The following is a 21,185-nucleotide window of genomic DNA, read 5'->3' as shown; positions in this document are numbered from 1 at the left end:
ACCATGCAATAAACTAAAATCAAAATGGATCAAAGATCTAAATATTAAAACAGAAACACTAGATCTTCTGGAAGAGAGAGTAGGTAGAATCCTTGAGGACATAGGAGTAGGCAAAGACTTCATGAACCAAATCCAGAATGCACGTGTAATACTACAAAGAATAAACAACTGGGACTAATGTTTCCTCAGACAAAGGACTAATATCTGGAACATACAAGAATTTTTTAAAATCAGCCCACCCAAATTTAAAGACTCAGTCCAAAAGTGGGCATCTGAGATGAACACACACTTCTCAGATGATGAAGTAGAAACAGCAAATAAATGCACGAAAAAATGTTCAACATCACTGGTCATCTGAGAGATGCAAATTAAAACAGTGGTGAGTTTTCATCTCATTCCATAAAGAATGGGTATTATCAAGAAATTAACCAACAACAAATGCTCACAGGGGTGCACCAAGATAGGAATCCTTCTCCACTGTTGGTGCAGTTCAGATTGGTGCAATTGCTGTGAAAACAGTGTGGAGAGTCCTCAGTAAACTAGGATTAGAGGTCCAATTTGTGTCACCTGTTTCCCTTCTTGGCATCATATCACAGTGATACATGTACACCCATGTTTGTTATGGCACAGTTTGTAACAGCTAAATCTTGGAAACAGCCCAAATGCCCATCAACTGATTAAAGGATAAAAAGATGCCATATGTATATGTGTATATATACTGTTCAGCCATGAAGAAAGATAAATGAGACATTTTAGATATATGGGTTCAACCTGAGAGCATATTCTTAAGTAAAATAAGTCCAACACACGTGTAAATATCACATTGTCTCTCTGATGTGAGAAAGTGAAAATGTAAAGACCAAGAAGAATAATAGACATTATGAAATAGGAAGAGATGTTCAAAATTATACTGAGCATGAGATATTATAATTAAAATGTTCTGGGCAAAAAATAAATAAAATAAAAAAGAAAAATTTAAGTTTTTTTTTTAAGAACTGAGCAAAAGACATCTCTTTAAAGATAATTTTAAATTTTTTTAGTTGGCACAATGCCATTCATTTTTAAGAGGAAGCCACTTTGATGCCTGCATTTGTCTCATTTATGCTATTTGCTTTTAGTTATTCAATTTATAATCTTTAAGTAATTGTAAATAGATAGTATTATGTCACATTGACAAGAACATATTTCATATTACCTATCCTCATCTGTCAGTCTCTAATATTTTTCTCTTTTTTATTCACATTTGTCATTAAGAGTGAAATGTTTCTGATTTTACTGATAAAAATACAGTTTAAGTTGTAGAATCACACTCCATCATTTGTGTCTAATGCTACCAATATAATTATTGTTCATACACAAACTAGACACTCAAGAGGCATGTAATAAGGCATTGGCTAAAACATACTTCATTCCCTTACAAATCCAACTCATCACTAATTCTATTTTACATAACGTTTACCTCAAGGAAATTTCTTATGCCTTCAAAGGATATATTAATTTGTATAACTAAAAAGGGAAGTAAAAATAGAAAAGTAACACTGGGAAATAAATCAACTGCATCCATTCCAATAAATTCAATCAGAACTATGGATAACAAACAAAATTTAAGTAAACTAATAAAAATAAGATAAAAAGATAAAATGAACGTAGGAATCTGGATCAGCAGAATAAGAGCAATTTTCTTGTAATATGTTATATTTTAGTAAAACACTTTTGAATACCAGAATATTGTTTTTCTTTTGCTGTCTTTCAGTTTCAGTTTTCTCAGGTTTAAAGTTGGAGTTACAGCACTCATCTCTTAGAACTGCAACAGTTAAGTGAGAGACCAAATAAAAAAGCCTCAATATAATCATTTAATTCATGGCCACTCTCATTGAACTCAATTTTTTAAATAATGTTCCTCTCACTGTTAGTGTCTTGGAAAATTATTCCTTCAACACCTATCCCCAAGTCTGTTGTTTGTTACTTGCCCTGGTAGATTGTTTGCAAAGATGAGGACAACTATTTTCTTTCCTGATTTGATTTCCCTTTCTTATGTTTTTGAATTAATTTTATTGATACATTTTAGGTATACATAATGATCACATTCATCATAGGGAATTTATACCTCTACTTGATATATCTTGCTTCTTCTTCCCCCTCCCCAATGCTGTTCCTTTCTTTCCACCTCTCCTACCTTATCCTATCAAGTAGTGATGTTTATTTAAGTAACTTTTAATTTTTGTCACTTTATCTGACCAACAGAATGTGGTAGAGATTTTAAAATAGTGTCACCAAACCTAAATTTACACATTTGTGCTTTGTTAAAATTCTGTCATTATCATGTGAACAAAATCAGTCATCTGCTGGAGAGTGAGATAGCATGAGAACTGTCATAGAGTTTTCCCAGTTATTCCAGACAAGCTACAGATTGAACAAAGTCAGCAAAGCTAGCCTCCCCCGTCACATGATCACAGTTGTATTAATAAGGCCTTTGGGACAGTATACTCCCATCTAGACCACAGGCTGAAACTAAATCAAAGACATTTTTTTTCCAGTACTGGAGTTTTGGATTGTTTCACAGAAGTAATTAACCTGTAACTCTGCCATAATTTGGGGTAGCAATTATACATTTTGGGTCTTGGCAGATTGCAATTCTTTTTTCTTTTTATTTCTTTTATTGGTACATTTTAGGTATATGATACATTTACATTTATCACTGGGTGCTTGTACCTGCACATGATGTATCTTAGTTCTCATTTTTGCCCCCATTACCTGTGTGCCCTTCACCCCCTCCACCCTTCCCTATTTACATAGATTTTGTTTCCATTTTTTTTCTTTTCTCATAATTTTTCCTTTCCCTGCTTTGCTTTCCCCTTCCCATCTGCAATTCTTAGTTTACCAGTTAATGTCAAATCGTGTGGATAATATATTTTGCAGAAATAGGCATCATGTCTTGCTCAACTTTAAATTGTAACAAAATAAGTGGTATATAATGCATAATCATAAATAATATTATGTTTCAAATTCATTCAAATTTCTCATGTAGCCACATCTTAGGATTATTCTTGTTTCCTAAACTCATCAAAGAATGCAAGTATGTCCTCTTTTATATTTTATCATAGGTGCAGAGGCCTAGAATACCCTGAGGGATTCAGTGACATTTGCTAGTTTAATATTTGTGCTGCAGTTAATTTTGTTTCTCATGGATTGTGTAGCACATATGACTGACTTCAAAGGTAAGCTATCCCTGTAAAAATGAAAGAGGAACATCAAAAAATTTGACTGTAATGAACAAATATCTATATAACTTTTAGTAAAAATGAAAAATGAGAAATACATTGTGAAACAAAGCACATCAGATGGAAGCTAGCCATAGCCATATCTCAACAGCAAAGTCAATAAATTGATCTGTTTTTCACCAGATTGTTAAAAAGTTTTTAAAGGTTAATAAAGATTTCATTATGTTGTAATTTTGGTAAAATAATTATTTTTCATTTGTTCTATAAATTCTTTTGATGTATAACCATTAATTATAAATCAAATACAAATTAAGTACATTTTATATAAATTTTGTTACTTTTAGAAGTCAGCACATAGCCATATTCACACAGGTATGATACATACGCATAAAAATATAAAATGTATGACGCACATTAATTGTGAGGTTTGTATAAATTGTCAAACACCTTGTGAAAGATATTGACCACAAATTATTAACCTTATCTTATATTAAAGGCAACAGCATAAAAAATTTCTAACTGAAGCTATGTCAGTATTTCAAGATTAATTTATTGTCCATTGTGCTGCACAAATATTTTAGCAAAATACACTTGTATGATTTTATGTAAGAAAAATACAATGTAATTTTTCTTTGTATTCCAAGCTTATAGTATTGATTTCCTTTCACTTTTGAACATCTAATTGGACTCATGACTGCAATCACATTTAGGCAGAGTCATGACTAGCAATAGGCTCCCAGATTTATCGTGAAGATAAAATAAAGATGTTTGAAGAATTAGAGTTCTAAGTATTTATTTTATTTTTCCTGTTATCTATGAGTGTTATAAATTACTGCTCTTCAACTTTGTAATACAATGAATTCTTTCATCCATTAGTTTACTGCATATCTCCTGAGCATCTGTTATTTAGCATCTACTGTGCTACATAGTGGATGGTGGTAAGAAGACAGACTTGCATGGTCCCTGTCCACATGGATCATTGAATCTAGTGGGAGAGACATAATGCCCAAATAGTTACACAAATATTAAATTGGAAACAGTAATAAAGAGGATGTGAAAAACAAACAGAATCTATGAGGGGAAAACAAATGGGTGGAGACTATTGTTCAGAGGTGGGAAAATGTGTTTGATTTTCTAGGTGATTAGATGTAGAACTAAAACCTTGAACCAGAGATGGAATGGAGAAGCAAATCCAACAACCTGAGCTGCATGGGAAAGATTGGAAGATAGGCTTGAGTTTCAGACACCGGAGGAACTGAATACATATCAGTATTACTGAAGGAGGCAAAAGATCTGGAGTGTAGCAGAGAATGGTAGAAAGATGATAAGAGTTCCATAGGCTGAAAAAAGTTACATTATATCTCCCTGAAGAATCCAAAAGAATTTAAGCAGGAAAAATTAATAATCTCATGATCTACTAGAAGAGTGAGCACATGAGAATAGAAATGAGAAAGAATTAGTATCTTAATATAATGACTTTGCCGGTGAAAATGAGCAGAAATTGAACATTAGACACATTCTGGAGATAGAATGAATGTGCCAGGGGATGAATTAATGTGTGAGTTCAGAATTGAACTAAAGCAAAGACAGAGTTCTGGTATATGTCCTGATAATAAAATATGTCCTTTCTTACAGACCTTTCAATGACATCTAGAAAAATGTGAGCAGAAATCATGTAAAAAATATTTAATTCAGTAACATTATGAGTTTCTTAACTAGATGAATCTCTGCAAACTCTTGTAAATACTCAAGAATACAGTGTACAGAAATATATGTATATGTAATGCATTTCGTTTATAAACTGATAACAGAAATAAAAAAGAAATGTACATTATTGTTAGGATATTATTTTGAGTTATATTCAGAAAGACACATTGAATATTTTGTCCTTGTTTATTGATAGACATTTTTATGTTCTTATTAAGATTAAAAACTGTACTTGAACTCATTTTAAATAACTTTCATCTGATTTTCTTGTCTTACCAATAACTTCATTCCAACCATAAAATTTTATTGTCAATCATCCCCAGTTTTTATTTTCACCTTTTAAAAATACTATCATGAGTCACAAAAGACCTTCATTTTATATGCTATTGTCCTCCTTTAGTTTATCTCCTAAAGTTAATCAAAATTTTGAAAAGCTTATTTTCCCCATGATTATGGAAATATGCCAATTCTATGTCACACAGCTATTCAAAATGTAAGGCAGCATGTAAGTAGTATAAATATATTGTAATTACTGAGCTGAATGAAACTTGGCGTTTTTGCAGTAGAAAATGTCCCCATCCTCAGAGCCTGGCACAATATCTTGAACTTTTGTGTAGAAAAATGTTTCAAATAAAGTGGGAATGTGTAGTCATACTCTCCAATTGACAAGAAAATATTGAGATATCTAGGCTTTCTTACATTTAAACATTAGGTATATGACCTAAGATTTCAGTGATATTTTTATTTTAAAGATAGCAACACAAAGAAATTAACTATGCAGAGTTAGCTTTTACTATAGGAGATTCTGGTACAGCAATGTGGCAGTTGGTAGTAGCTGGTGTGGCTGAGAGAATACATTTTGTTAAAAGGCTAAGCACATTAGTTATGATATTGGTCAGCACATGAAGAATATTCCATAATAATTACAATGCAGCAATAGCTAGCCTCATTGTGACATCCCTTCAGCTTTTTGTTTTGTAAGTTTCCCTTGAATCTAGGTCTGAAATTTATCTCTGCATTGTCTACTGATTGTATGTACTATCTAACACTCCATGAATAAATTCTTTTTATGTGTAATCAATGGCAACTTGTATATGTTTCTGGTAAAGAAAACTAATAAAATTGAAATGATCATGACAAATTTAGTCATCCAATATTTATTCATCACCTATTACGCTAATGTGAACTGGGATCATTGTTAACTTTCCTACACAGGTAACAACTGAACTGATTACAAAGGAGTGTTTGTGTGGTTCATAGAACATCTGTATTAAAAATACCTAATGCATAATTGTCCAGAACCTGTAATATACTCTATATTCACAATAACAAATTTCTGAGGTTTTATACAAGAATCTGCAGTTTCATTAAATGTTACACACAGGAAATAAAATCTAACCTAAGAAATAAAAATTAGTTGATTGAGAGAAGAACATAGACTTTGAAATTTGAATAACATAATAGGATAAATTTGAGTCATTTGTAGGTAAATAGATGTTCATTGGGACCACAATATTAAGTTTAAAAATCCGATACACAAATTAAATATTACATAAATTCTCTTACAAAAGAAACTCAAAGTATAAAATTTTTTTAAAAGATAGACAATAGGTAACAGACAGATCTTTTGCAAATCAGAAGGTGCTCCAAAGTTGGAAGAGGTAAAGAAAAGAAAAGGGAGTATAAGAATAAAGACAAGGTAGTTACATGTACCTACTCCCTAAGATGAATGTAAACATTATGTACTGCAAGTATATATTAATAAAGAATTAAAAGATAAACAAAAATATAATATCAAAATAAAAGTGTATTTGAATGATTAATTTCTGATCATTAAAGAATTTAAAGAAATATCTAGCATTAAATGTCACTACATTAATACATTTTTATATTGAAGAACCTATAGTTTGGCATCATAGATATGTTGATTGAATAGTGTATTCTCCCATGGATTCCACTGGCTAAATTGTAAAACTGTGCTTTTGTGACTTCAATTTATTCTAACAAAAAGATTAATAATTCAAGAGAAGATAAATCAAATCAAATGATGTGTATGAAGGCACTATTCAAAATGTCACTTCTCTTTGTGCATACATCCTTTCAACTATAAGAGTGTACTATGTATAATGTATATTTGGTAGTAATTAATGTTGAACTATTAATTATCAAAAGATAAAAGTGCACTAAGGAAAACATCTTTTAAGTGGAAACTTACTAAGTGAATTTTAATAATGACAGGCCTCATGTCATGTTTAATAATTTTAAATTAAATTATAGTATACTATAGGAACACATTCTATTTCATTGCCAATTGGTATTACAATATATGAATAGATATATGGGTATGTATTCAAAGTTCTCTCTGATCTAGCTTGCCAAAACTAAAAATAGAAAAAAGTACACCATCTTGTTCAAAACTCAATGAAAGATATCTTTGAATTTTTTAAGAACATCTGATATAAATATACAATATTTAGTATTATTAATGTGTGAACCCTAGGACCTCATACTAATCTACATCCCCAGCCCTTTATTATTTTGTTCTTAGTTTTTGAGACAGGATGTTGTTAAGATGCTCTGACTGGGTTTCAACTTGCCATCCTCCTGCTCATTTCTGTTCCACTTTCTGCCAGGCACTTAATTGTTGGGATTCCCCAGGAGGATTGCATTTAGTTCTCCTTCACCATATTCCAGGTCACTTCACCTCTTAAATCAAATTATGATGATTCAAAAATCTTTTCTGACCTCTGATTCTATAGATTACTCATTCATTCATTCATTCATTTTTTCATTCATTTATTCAGTAACATTGATTTAAGAAATAATCACCAAATATTTCTTCAACTATATCTCCTCAACATTTATACATAGCTGTTCCTCAGAACCATAAATTTAATTTGTTTCAAATTGACCTCATTTTATCCTCAACTGAAATTCTATTTTTTTTTCCATGAACAGATGGGTTTATTTCAGCAGTAAGTTTGAAACTCTTGTTTTAAGCAAGGGTACTACAATAATTACATCAGGATTAGACAATTTTCTACACTGTCATAGATATAAAAGTTCCTTTTGTACTTTAGTTCAACACTGATTAACAAGCAGATTCAGTTCACACTGGCTGTGATCTATCTATTGACCCAAACTTCTTAGGTGGAGGCTGGCAAGGGAGCCTGAAGTAGACCTTCTCAGAGTCACAGATGAGCCACTGTAGCACAGTCAGAGTGCTGATCATGAGGATATGGGCAGAGTCCCTTTCACACACCTCTAAAGCCTAGTCTCTGGAGGACCTGGCAGCACTGCTACCTTTCTCTTTATTTAGCACAGAATCAGCAGGGTGAGAAGCAATTGCACAGCAGACTCCAGCTATGTAGCTTGCCACAAACGTTACAACCACGTGTTCTGCCTTCTACATTTACTTCAGGACTTAGGAACCACAAACTTGAACAAGGCTTAAATAGTGCATTCAAAGCAGGCGAACTGCACCATGCTGAGTGGTATTTGTCTCATCCAGAGAGGGGCAACTCCCTGGTAGAATGCTTTTAGGCCTTCTTCCTTATACATTTTGGGAGCATTATCTCTCAAAGTGTTAGCATAACCTGGTTGGGTTTGAGTTTGAACTTTAGCAGCTTTCATGGAAGCTGGGATGAAGTGAGCAAAGAATTCAGCACTGGTGAAGGCAGCCAAATATAGTGATGTAGCCAGATATAGGCATTCTCCTCACCAAGCATGTTGCTATTCAAGATTTTGAAGACTTCATAAAAGACAAACTTGCAGAGCCCTTACATAGAGTAGCCAATGAAAGTCAGCACCCTTCCGTTAGCCAAACCACGAACATCATCTTCATTAAGTGTAACTGGGAATCCATTAAATATGCCCTTGTATTTTTGGGAGTCCACCCCCATGCAACATTTCACTAAATCCAAGATAACTACAGCAATATGCCCACAACTTAAGACCCCACCAAAGCCACATAGTGCATAAAATTTCATGGAGCCATACCCACAGCTTGTGGGTGCAGCTCGGGGTGCCTGGGCCCTGCGGGGTTTCGTGCACCAGCTGCAGATGCGGCGCGTTGAAGGGGTTTGGCCACACCAAGTGTGGCACGGATGAGAACATCTTCTGGCTGAGCTGACAAACAACCAACCGCTCCTTCTGACAGGCTGTGGCTCACAGACTAATTGAAATTCTATTTATGAAATTATAATATCTTTATATAATATTATATCTTCATCTATTATCATCAGTATCTTCCACTCATGTTTTTGCTTGATTTGAAATTCAGGATAGTGTTAGGTTTTTTTTCCTTTTCCTTACATCTTAAATAATATCAATATTGCTATCATTTAAGGGAAGCTCATTAGTACCTGTTTTTTCTAGATCAAAAATCTTAAGTAATGAAGTTATTTTAATATTTATGGAAATGAATTTTCATTAACATACTAAAATTACTTTAAGTAAACAAGCCAGAAACAAGCTGAAACATTCATCTGTGCTTGAATATAAGTAGAATTTGAGATTCAAAATTTACACTTGAATAATAAGTACTAGATGTCAAATAAATGAACAAGGACTTTTACATATCTTGAAGCATTAACTTGTAAGTTTTTATATCTGAGAAGGAATAAGTACGAATGAGTAACTACAACAACGGCAACAATTTTAATTTTATTTTGTGCTTTAGGAATTCTGTCAACACTTTTAATATAAAAGGTTTTCAAAGTTGAATGTGATATGAAAATAAAATTTTAAGAACAAGAATATCTGTAACACTACATCACAGCCAAAAGACATTTCAAAGCATTTCAAATGAGCTGATTAATGAAGAATTTCAAATCTGATTGTTGCTAATGACTCCAAGCTAAATGGTCTCTATGGTTGGGTTTCAGAAGACTTAAACTTGAAGTGATGTCACCTGGATAACCAATCATATGCTAATCCCAACCCATCTATTTTATGACATATTCTTTTAATTCTCAGGCGACTTAATGAACAATATAACAAAAACATATTAGGTCCACGAAAATATTTTCAAGCATACTAAACATACCTATGAAACTGCACCCTTAGGGTTTTCTTTATTTAAACTTTTCCCTTTCTTTGTCAAGAAATGGAAATACCCACTTTGGGGATTATTTTCTGTTATATTTTCTTATTTGTGGCTTGATAATGTATTTGTAACTATTGTATATATCAATGTTAAATATTTTCATATATATTCCATATATTTATATAAAATATAAGTATTCATGATATTTCATATATATAGATATGTATAGTCCCTCTCCAATACCCCTTATGTTTTCACTAAAATATGGGTTTCCTGGATTCAGGATACACAATTTCTTCAGATTCATATTATCTCTTAAATAATTAAGTAGTTCAGTGAATTCAATGTAATACTCTGGCAAAATTTATTGTAAAATTTAAAATATTAGTACAGTGCTACCTTGTAATAGTCTAAGGCTCAGAGAGATTGACCTGGATTTATACTTTTGATACAACTATCAGCTGGGACCATTGAAATTTTATAACTTGTGTGTCTAAAAGCCAAGAAAGAAGAAAAGCCATTATATATGTAAATATATTCTACTTATATCTAAAATATGTTATTTAATATGATCAATCACTAATTCAAGGACATGAAAACTACTGAATAGAAAAACTTATGCAAAAGGGAAAAATGATTTCTCATATTCTCCTCCAGCACTTATTCTCCATCCAAATGACACTTGGAGTTTTCCTATACTGAGTGATCAATACTCCATTCTCTTTCCATCCAGAAAATGCTTTAGGTTAATTAAAGTCCACATTGGCATAATTACCTTCAATATAATGAATGAGGCTCATGGAAAAGCAGCTCTCTTTTAAGAAATTTTGATGGTTGGGTTTCCTCCTTTCATAACTGTGTACTCTTTTCCTTACCTTTCAAAAGAATCATCTCCTTTCTATTGGCTGGGCTGCTTTGTTTGTTTCAGATGTAGAAAATGGAAGCATAGACATTTATTGAAGTTCAGGCATTACAGGTTTTAAGGAGGTACGTTTGAAAACATGCTGAAAAACGGAGTCTTCCTCCTGCAAGTTTATGGTGCACACAATGCTGTGGTAGCACTCCAAGAGGCATGGTGTGGTTCTATTCTTGTAGCACAGGGTGCAGGGCATGACTCTAAATAAAGAACAGACACTGAATGGCTGATTTTATTTGTTTCCTAAATATTGTTCTTTGGATAATCCAAGTAGGAAAATACTGTTATAAACACTTCAATACATTTATAATTTAGAATATTAAATCATTTTATATCAAAACTTTGTATCATTTCTTATTTTGGAATGAGCTAAGAATTTTAAGTTCTTGCAAGTGACAGGTTGAATGTACTAGATAAAAGTTCTAAATTTCAGATATCCTGGATTAACACTTTATGTATTGCTATTTGAAAAGTTTAAAGTACGGTCTATGGAAAAGTGATAATCCATGTAATTATAATTACCAGAAAAGGACAAAATAAGTAGAAAAACTGATATGAATCATTTACAATATTTGTAACAACTGGGCAGAGTAATTTTATGTATAAGAAACCTAATAATTAAAATGTATCACTGCTTTTTAAATAATTTATAGTTTTACTTCACTTTGAAAATATCAACTCAGTATTTATCATATTGTTTATTTTATTTTACTGAAGCTTAGATTTAGGAAAAAATGAGAAAAATTGATTCTTTACCACAGATAATTTGAGAGATACTGAATTCCAAAAAAGTAGTTTTCATTTTTTTGTAATATAATGCAGAAACTTTATCTTTGAAATATTTAAAGTAGAGATGTTCTAGCTTAAATATAGATAGATAGATAGATATTTATCTATATATTTATCTATATATATATATCTAGATACATATCTATATATCTAGATATATATGACTTTTTTCACCAGGGCAAAAATGTGTACAGAGAAGTAAAATTAGAGATAAGAAACATTAGTGCCAAAAAATATATAATAAAAAATTTTTGAAGGTCCAAGCACCCAATGATAAATGTAAACATATTGTATACCTAAAATGTACCAATTAAAGAATTTAAGCAAAATAAAAAATTTTTTGAAAACTGTAATCATGGTAAAAGATATTAACATAAAAAACAATTGAATAATTAATCAGCAATTAAAACAATAAAACAACAAACAATAAAATAATAATGAAAATGTAAATATAGTTTACAATTCAAAAGATTAAAGATATATAAAACCATAGAAACTATTCTCTACTAAATATCCCCTGGAACTAATTTGATTTAATCTATGGAATTGTATTTGGAGTTTGTTTGACTTCTCATTCTTGTATTGTTTTGGTTTTGGTTTTTGGTACTGGGGATCAAACTTGGGACCTTGCACTTGAGAGGCAGGCAGCAGAACCACTGAGCCAAATCCCCGGCCTGACATCTCATTCTTTATTCAAATTTTCTAGTCTTTGTTTCAAGAAAATTTATCACATTTAAAACATTTTATAACTTTTAAATTCTTTATCAGATCATTTGAACATATGATTCATTTCCATATTTGTTGCAATTCATTCTCAATTTTAAATTTCATTGATTGTTCTGAGTCCTGGTATGATGGATGATTTTCAGTTGCACATTAGGAAATAACTACTATATTAGAAAACTCTGGATCCTAATGTTGACTGTGGTTTCAATGCCAATTTAAATCTCAGAAATGTGTTTTGCTATCTGATGTTTTGGGTTTTTCTGATACAGGATTACCACTTGTCCTTATTGGTACTATCTGCCAGAGAAATTTTTCCTTTGTTTTTTTCTGCTTGGAGAACAGGATTTTTTACCTGTGAAGATGAAAAGTCCCTTTTCAGACATCAGTGCAGCAAAATCACATTGATGTGTAGTGGGAGGAAGCCTACATAGGCCACATTGTGTTGCTTGCTTGGATGTTGAGCTATGTAAAACTTGCTTGCTTTCTTTGCTTGAATGATCAAAATGTCCTGTCACTCACTGTATTGTCCCTTCAGCCCTGGGCTAATTAATCAGTTCACTCCTTTGTTTCTGTCACTCAGAGATTGTCTTTGGTTCTCCATTGAATTTTGTCTAAGGCTTACAGATGTGCTTAGCACTGTTGAGCAAGACAAAACAAGCTTATATCTTGAAGGTCAGACCAAAAGTTGGACTTATGCATGTCCACATTTAAAATTAGAAAATTATTTACCATTCAGGCCACTGGGAATTTCAAAGGCTTTTTAGTGAATATATTTCTGTACATTCAATGTTCTGTCAAAGCAAACGCACGCATTCACTAACAATAGGAAACAGCTACATGGATTTTTACATGGTTGCAAAGAAATATGGGAAAATGAGGTCAGAAGTACACTAAATGCATACATGAATTACCTTGCATGACTAAGATTGGGTTTAACATAGGGAAATAGTTTGGAGTTATCAGAATACAAAATGCTGATACAGGACTGTGGATTTAGGACTCATATTTTTAATGAAAATTATTGCCTGGCTGATAATGATATGTTTGAATTGATAGGATAATTAATCAGGGAAACAATGAAAAAATGAATAATGAAACTTACTGCTACTTCATTGCTATTAAGATGAAAAACATTTTAAGAAAAACACTTATAGAAAGAGTTTGCATGTAGCAAAGAATTATTCCCTTTGCCTTTCCTTTTTATTTTTTAAATTTCCTGCTAGGGCTCCCCCAGCCAGTACCTATCAGAAGGAGAAATGCACTTTCCTGTTCATTTCCAAACCCAACATCCCAGAACAAAGAAGGATAATAAATATATAGCTAAGAAACAACTACATCTTTTGATCACTTTGATCATTCAAAAATGGAGAGATGACAATATTTTATAGAAATTAATGACCAAAGCTTTTATTCAAAGTAAAGAAATATATCTTGAGAAAAATCAAACCATATTAAATGTGCTTCTAAATACTAATTTTTGCCATTTGAGGCTTCATATGAAATAGTATATGCTTTTTCATCTTTTTTCATGTATATGAAGTTACTTTATACATGCACATATTAATGAAAGCATTACTGTCAACAAATACTGCTATTTTATCTTTTGGTATTCATCTGAAATTAATCATGCATAAATTTATGTTCTAAGGAGATTAATATATTTTTATAGAAATCACACTGACTAATGCTTGCATTTACATTAGGAGGATTTTATGACCTTGTCTTTCTCTAACATCAGAATCTATAACTTTAAATAATAAGAAATATGAGTTGCACTTTAAATTTTGAAAAGTGTGCATATTCTTTTAAACTAAAAACTTATTATTATAAGTAGCTATGCAAATACATCATCCAGAAAAACAGAATAATCAAATGTTTATCTATAGTAAAACTTCATCAGGAGTTACTCAAACATTTAAGAAATGTTGAAAATTTGCATAGCTTTGGGTATTATACCACCTGAACAGAGTAATGTTCAAAGAACACTGAAGTAATTTCTAAATTGTCAATAGAACAATATATCACAGTGAATTCTTTTATTGTATAAACATTAATAAAGTAGTAACACAAAGTAAATAGTTAACTATGGATCACTTAGTCAATTTTATTTTTATAGATAAATACAGTGTAACAAGTAAGGCTTTAGGTTTAGGAAACTTTACTTCCTATGATTTAAAAAAATTCATGGGAATTAACCAAATTATGGTAGTGATAAACCAAAGCTTTTACTAGTTCATGTTCAATGTATGTCCTTCAACCTCCCCAGTACAATACCAGCTCTGTCCAAGATGAATACTTGTATGCCTCATTTATCATTTCCCCATGGCAGAAGAGTACCAAGTTATGCTTTAAAAATTCTCAATAAATATGTTTGCAATGAAGGAATAGATGAATTCACCAACAACTTTTTTTTTTTTGGTACCAGATTTTGAACTTGGGACCTTGTGCTTGCAAAGCAGGCAACAGAACCCCTGAGCTAAATCCCCAGCCCTGACCAACAAATTATTAATGAAGTTACAGAATATAGAGGAAAGCCATTTCAATAATATAATCTTTATTGAATATATTTTATTTCAGAAAATGATATTTGAACTTCAGAAATACTGATATTGTATTATATATTTTTCTTTGATTAGTGTATGTTTGCAGTACATAATGATTATGTTCACTGTAGTGGATTAGTACAAGTACATAATATATTTCACTTCCCTTCTTTTTCCTCTCTTCCTTCACCCCCTTCTATTTTTATAACATCAGATTTATTTATCATATAAGACCTTATAAAGTTAATTGCCACATATACAGATTGAAAACCAGACTAATAAGCCAAATGACATATAAAACATGAAGATAATTTTACTTAATGAGTTATAACATTTCCAATTATACAAATAAAATACCATGACTTTACATTAGTTTATCATGTTTTCATGACACGTTACATCTCCTTGTCCCAAACTAGTTTTCAACATAGCTCTAATAAATACATGGTACACACTGCTATATTCTGAATGTTTTTGTTTCCTCAAAATTCATGGTTTGAAACACTAATATGGCCATCACATTAGAAGGCTGACTCTTCGTGGGGAGTTGATTAGGCTATAAGGAAAGATCTTTTATGATTAGAAGTAGTTCTTCTACATGAGGCCAGAGTTAGCTTGCCCCTTCTGCCACGATCAGACACTACAAAAAAATTGCCTTAGCGCAAGGACATAAGTTCAATCCTCAGTACCAAAAAAAAGAAAAAAATTGCCTTCATTGGATACCAAATCTTCTGTCACATTGATCATGGACTTACTAATCTCCAGAACTGTATAGAAAGAAAGGTCAATTTTCCATAGCTACTCAGTTTATTGATTTTTTGCTAAAGCCACATAAACAGATGAAGACAACATTTATTGTGAACATTTATATTACTGCTTGAAATAAATGTAACAGCGGTGCTTCCCCAAGCTATAATCTAGTCCTAACACTCCTTCATCCATCTATGAATAATTTGTACTGAATTGTCCTTGGTTCCTCTCCCAGAACTGCTCTGTAATTGCTGTACTTCTATTAATTGGCCTGGTTCCTTACTTTTTATCTGGCTTTTTGACTAGAGCAGTCAGAATCCTCCTAATGCGATGAGGTCCCTGCTAATTTATCCTGATGTAAAGGACACAGATTAGATATACGTGACCTGAAAACTACTTGCTGGATGAGAATACTGAGTTTGAGGAATTTTTTTAATTAATTTTATTCAACATGTGATTCAGTGAATATGTTTGGATGCATCTCACATCCTCCTTTAATAGGTTTAAATATCAGTGTTGATACTAACTATCCTTGAATATGAATGTTAAACAAAAATCATGAATGCTTGATCAATGTGTAAAGCTGGCCACTGTGACTAATACCATGTCTTTCACTTTCAAGGTGTTTTTAAATGATGACATGTTGATTGTAATGTGATATTGAGAATGTAAATTAATGTACAACTGCACTCTCTTCTAGTTACAATTCAGATAGAGAAAGCAACATTTTCTTAAATACTAGAAATCGACTAGCTGTTGACAGTCTTATTGGGTTAGCATCTTATTCTTATCAGAAAAACATTGTAAACATTTAGATCATCCTTTGTGCTTTGAAAGCCAATACTCATTGCCAAAGAAAGCTGCATTAATCAAACTAAAAGAGTAAGAGTACAATTCATTGATGTGGCCTCCTTCCAGATGTGTCCTTTTCTCAGTTCCTCAAGGAGAATTCTTCATTTCGCTTAACACATTGTGAACTATTAATGGCTTTATGTTGTTATTGCTACCCTTACTATGTTTACACTATGGGGAAGATGGCAGTGAAGCTCATTTCCCTTTGTATTCCTAGAATTATATTTTGGACATCAATCACAAAGCTATCATCTGAATATGTAAGTGATAAAAATAAAACTACAGCACTGGGCATAGTGATGCCTGCCTGTAAACTGAGCACTTGGTAGACTGAGGCAGGATCTCTGTGAGTTTGAGGCCAGCCTGGGCTACATAGTGAGTTCAAGGCCAGCCTGAATTATAGAGGAAGACCTTATCTCAAAAAAAATAGATAATAAATAACTAAATCTAAAATTACAAATTAATTTTTTTCTTTTTTTGCTTAAATTCTTTTATTGGTACATTTTAGGTATACAATACATTTACATTTATCATTGGGTGCTTGTACCTATACATGATGTATCTTGGTTCTTATTTTTCCCCATTACCTGTGCTCCCTTCACCCCTTCCACCCTTCTGTATTTACACAGACTTTGTTTCCATTTTTTTCTTTTCTCATAATGTTTCCTTTCTCTTCTTTCCTTTCCCCTTCCCCTCCCATTTCCCCTACCCCCTTAGGCCTTTTCTTCCTATTTCAAATTATGGTAAATAAGGATTAAAATGATTAAAACAAATAATTGATAACTTGAATTACAAATTTTTTCAACAACCACTTTTTTTAATTCATACTAAAATATTATCTTTCTCATTTTTCTATAAATTGATGTTTGAACATTTAGGTTACATCTAGGTGTTTCTCTGGGAAAAATCACAAAGTACTCATGAAAGATAGAATGAGAAACCTAAAGTAAGAAATAATCAAATCCAAGTTCTTCTTTTTTAATTCCTTTACTGATGATATATTTTTCTACTATATGTGAAATCACTGGCCCTAAGTTACCTAACACATCCAAGTAAAGACATCACTGGAAAGAGAACCGCGTGTGCAGACCAACTGGGAAAGGAGGGGGAAGTGAGTGGTTGATGTGATTTTTACACAGTTCATCAGGATAGATCTCATCATAAAGGTAACAGAATCAGGGTGGTTGACCCATTGAGGAAGAATAATACAGGAAGAAGAAGTAATCTGTGGAATGGCCCTGAGATGTGTGAGAAGAACACAGATTCCATCAATGTGAGGAACAGGAGATCGATCAGAGGAGTAATTTTCATGCAAATATGTAAGGCATTTTTTCTGAATTTAACAGTTACATGTTTTGCTCTGTGAGAGATCTTTTTTAGTTGTTGAATAGAAGATTTAGATAACCCAACATAAGAGAGAATCTGTTTATTCTTTTGAAAACATACAGTTAGAGGGAAAGGATAGTAAAAGGGAAGAGCTTCAAATAGCTGAGGTTTAAAGGCATGTATCAGAATCTCTTTTTAGTTCTGACTAAGAACACAAAATGATATTTTTCATCCAGCACTGTGGTGGTTTAAAGCTCTCACTACCACTCTTGAAGTAGAACTTAGGTTTTCACATGACTTCAGACCACTGGCAGCCTGAGAGGGCTCTGGAGGACTGCACAATTCTTAAAACAGTGAGGGCAAAAATAATAGGAAAACCATGAGTAAAGTAACAACATTGAAAGAACTTTTCAGAATATAGTCTTGCAGCCAGTAAGTGTCTAGGACATATATACATTTCTAACTTGGCCTGGAATGTGAACTTTCATCACCTCCACCCTGTGACTGAAGGCATCTTGGCCAATAAGAGCACCCAGACTTACTTTGTATCCAGAGACTCAATATGTTTGTCATGTTCTAGTTCCTTCACAAAATTCGATAGCCCATGTAAGCACCTAATTTCTCTATCCTCTTAGAACACTGATTCAGAGCTACCTCAACCAGTCTACCCAATTGCATTCCTTTTATTTTTTTCAGTTTCTTAATTTTATTCAGTATCTCAGAGTCTGTGCTGATGAAGAACAATAGTGGCTTCCATGATAACTTCCACCATAGCACATGGTACACTTTACTAACTATATAAACTTTGGTGCTACAACCCCAGAGGTGAGTGTTTCTGGAACAGAGTATATGGTCTACAATGCTGAAAGTGTTTACTTTTTGGTCATTTATGAAACAAAAGTCTGTGGGCCCACCTCTTTCTCATTGTGTAGCCAGATATTGTCTACCCCTTGACCATGTGTTTTCCAGCAGCTTCATATATCTGAAATGAGTAAAACCATTATGCCATTTTTTTCTTCTCTTTGCCTATAGTTTTCCTTTTGCCTGAAATTTTCTAACTCTAACCCTGCTAGATTTTTCAAGGACACTCATTTCCACTAAGTCTGTGCACAACGTCATCTCCTCTTTCTTGTGGATGTTAAATGCCAACATTCAGGGCCTTAGGTCAGTAATTCCAATATTGTCTTCAGTGCCCTCTTGTGGCTGTGATTAGGAGAGTTTCATTAATTCTGACAGGTGGATATTATATTTTTGCTTTGTACTAAATGTTGCTCACAAATGTAAAATGCTGTATGTTGTGGATTTTTATATGCATGAAGCTGAATAGGTAACTTCTCATCAGCACAGACAGGCATATGGATGAAAAGTCTCCTTTCAAACTAGCACATTTGAAATAGGTTTTAGATAAATTAAAACTTAAAGGCAAATTTATCAGATTTCCTACTTTTACTTAAAAAGGATTATTCTCATAGAATACATTGAAAAGGATACACATATTTAAAAATAAGTGTAAACTAGTATATGTCTATAAATATCTTTTAGAAAATCATAAACATTTCCTCAAAGAAAATCAAGAAAAGCATCTGAAAACTACTGACGAAATTTCACAGTGGTACAACAGAAAATATTCTCAAAGAATAAATTAAAGGGGAAGAAGGCAGAATATCAAGTTAAGACAGTGTATAGAAAGAAGAATTGTCTGGAAATTTATATTTAGGAGAAAAATAAAAACTTTAATTTTGAGCTTCCATTTTCATATTTCTTTATTGCTCTGTATATTTTTTCTGTTTATTTTCTTATTCCTCTGTATATTTTTATTCAAGATTTTTTCTCATGTTTTATTTAGAGTGTATATTAGTCAAAGTTCTCCAGAGAGAAAACGGATAGAACTTGTTTATAGTTAGTATGTTAGAAGGGATTTATTAGATAATTGGCTAACAGATTTATGGCAGCTTAGAATTCCTGCTACAGTTTGTCTGCTTGTCCAGGGATGCTAAGAGACTGACTCAGTCCCTGTCTGAGAGCCTCAGAATGCCAAAGCCAGTGGCATAACTCTCATCTCTAGGTCAAAAGCCTGAGTACCCAGCCAGGGAACCACTGATGTGTTGGTATCTAAAGACCAACAAGGCTGGAATTCTGAAGACCACAGTAGGAAATGAGTGTGTTTTTGTCCTTGAGAGAAATACTAATCCATCCTTTAATATTAATTCACCCTTAACTATTAAAGCTCTCAATTTACTTTTCATTTTCTTTTCAGGATTAAGATCATATATGGTTCATCATCCCATTTGACTAAGATGTAAAAGGTGAAATGTTATGATTTTTAAAGCAGTCCTTTCAAATTAAAACAAAAAGCAAACAATATATTCTATGAAAAAAATTTGTATGTATTTTTAGAATAATCTTTAAATTCTCGCAGAAGTCTTTTTTAACATAATATTTTAATTTTAATTATTTTGAAATTCTAAATACACTCAGATGTAAATTTTTTTGCACCATACCTTTAAGAAATTTTTCATTTTTTAAATTGATTTGCCAGTTTGATAAAATTCAAATCATAAAATATCACAATATTTGTTCTTCCCTTACTACTCAAAGAATATCTTAATGAGAGAAGAAAAGAATATAGTTTATAAATTATCACTATAAAAATGTATAAGTTGCCAGGTGTATGTTAGGACACAGGAAACACAATCCAACACTAAAATACTTAAAATGACAAAATGCACAAATGAGAACTATCAGTGTACCCATCAAATTTCAAATTCTTACTGCTCTATTGTACTACTCTGCTTATATGTATCTACTACTCTGCTTATATGTATCTCTTTGTATTTTGCAAATGTCTTTTTATGTTTCTAAGATACGTGATAATTAATAGTCTTTCAACAAATATTCATCGAACAACTACCACGTGGATGTCTCTGGGTATGCAGTGTGGAAAAATGGTATAACAATAACAACTTCCACCTAAACCTTAATATTGTTTATTAAGAATAATGGATTTAGATATCAAACAAGAGTGATTTTGAGTAAAATGTTTTAATTAAATGGCTGTAAGTATGGTGCTGCACCTACAAAATCTCAATATCCACACTGCAAAGTACAAATGATAGTATTTTCTACACATAAAATCTCAAAGGAAATGAACAAAGACAAGGCACTCAGTGAGTTCATTCTAGCATCTGCAAAGTATATAATGCCTGTGCTAGCTGTTATTAGTATATCTACTATTCATGCAGCTGGTGCTTCTTTCATTACACAATATCTGACTCAATGTTATGCACTATCTGTCTTTGTCTACACTT

General features: G+C 32.2%; 1 pseudogene; it reads right to left on the bottom strand.

The window, feature by feature from the left end:
- Nucleotides 1-8,037: 8,037 nt before the first annotated feature.
- On the bottom strand, nucleotides 8,038-9,044 carry LOC101699652 (solute carrier family 25 member 3 pseudogene; annotated as a pseudogene).
- Nucleotides 9,045-21,185: the final 12,141 nt, after the last annotated feature.

This window comes from Heterocephalus glaber, unplaced genomic scaffold (assembly GCF_053883595.1).
Source record: "Heterocephalus glaber isolate CG9 unplaced genomic scaffold, H.glaber_assembly_v1.0 deba00000122, whole genome shotgun sequence".
Lineage (NCBI taxonomy): Eukaryota > Metazoa > Chordata > Mammalia > Rodentia > Bathyergidae > Heterocephalus > Heterocephalus glaber.
Note: the sequence above shows the minus strand (reverse complement) of the source record. Positions and strands in the feature narration are given on the sequence as shown.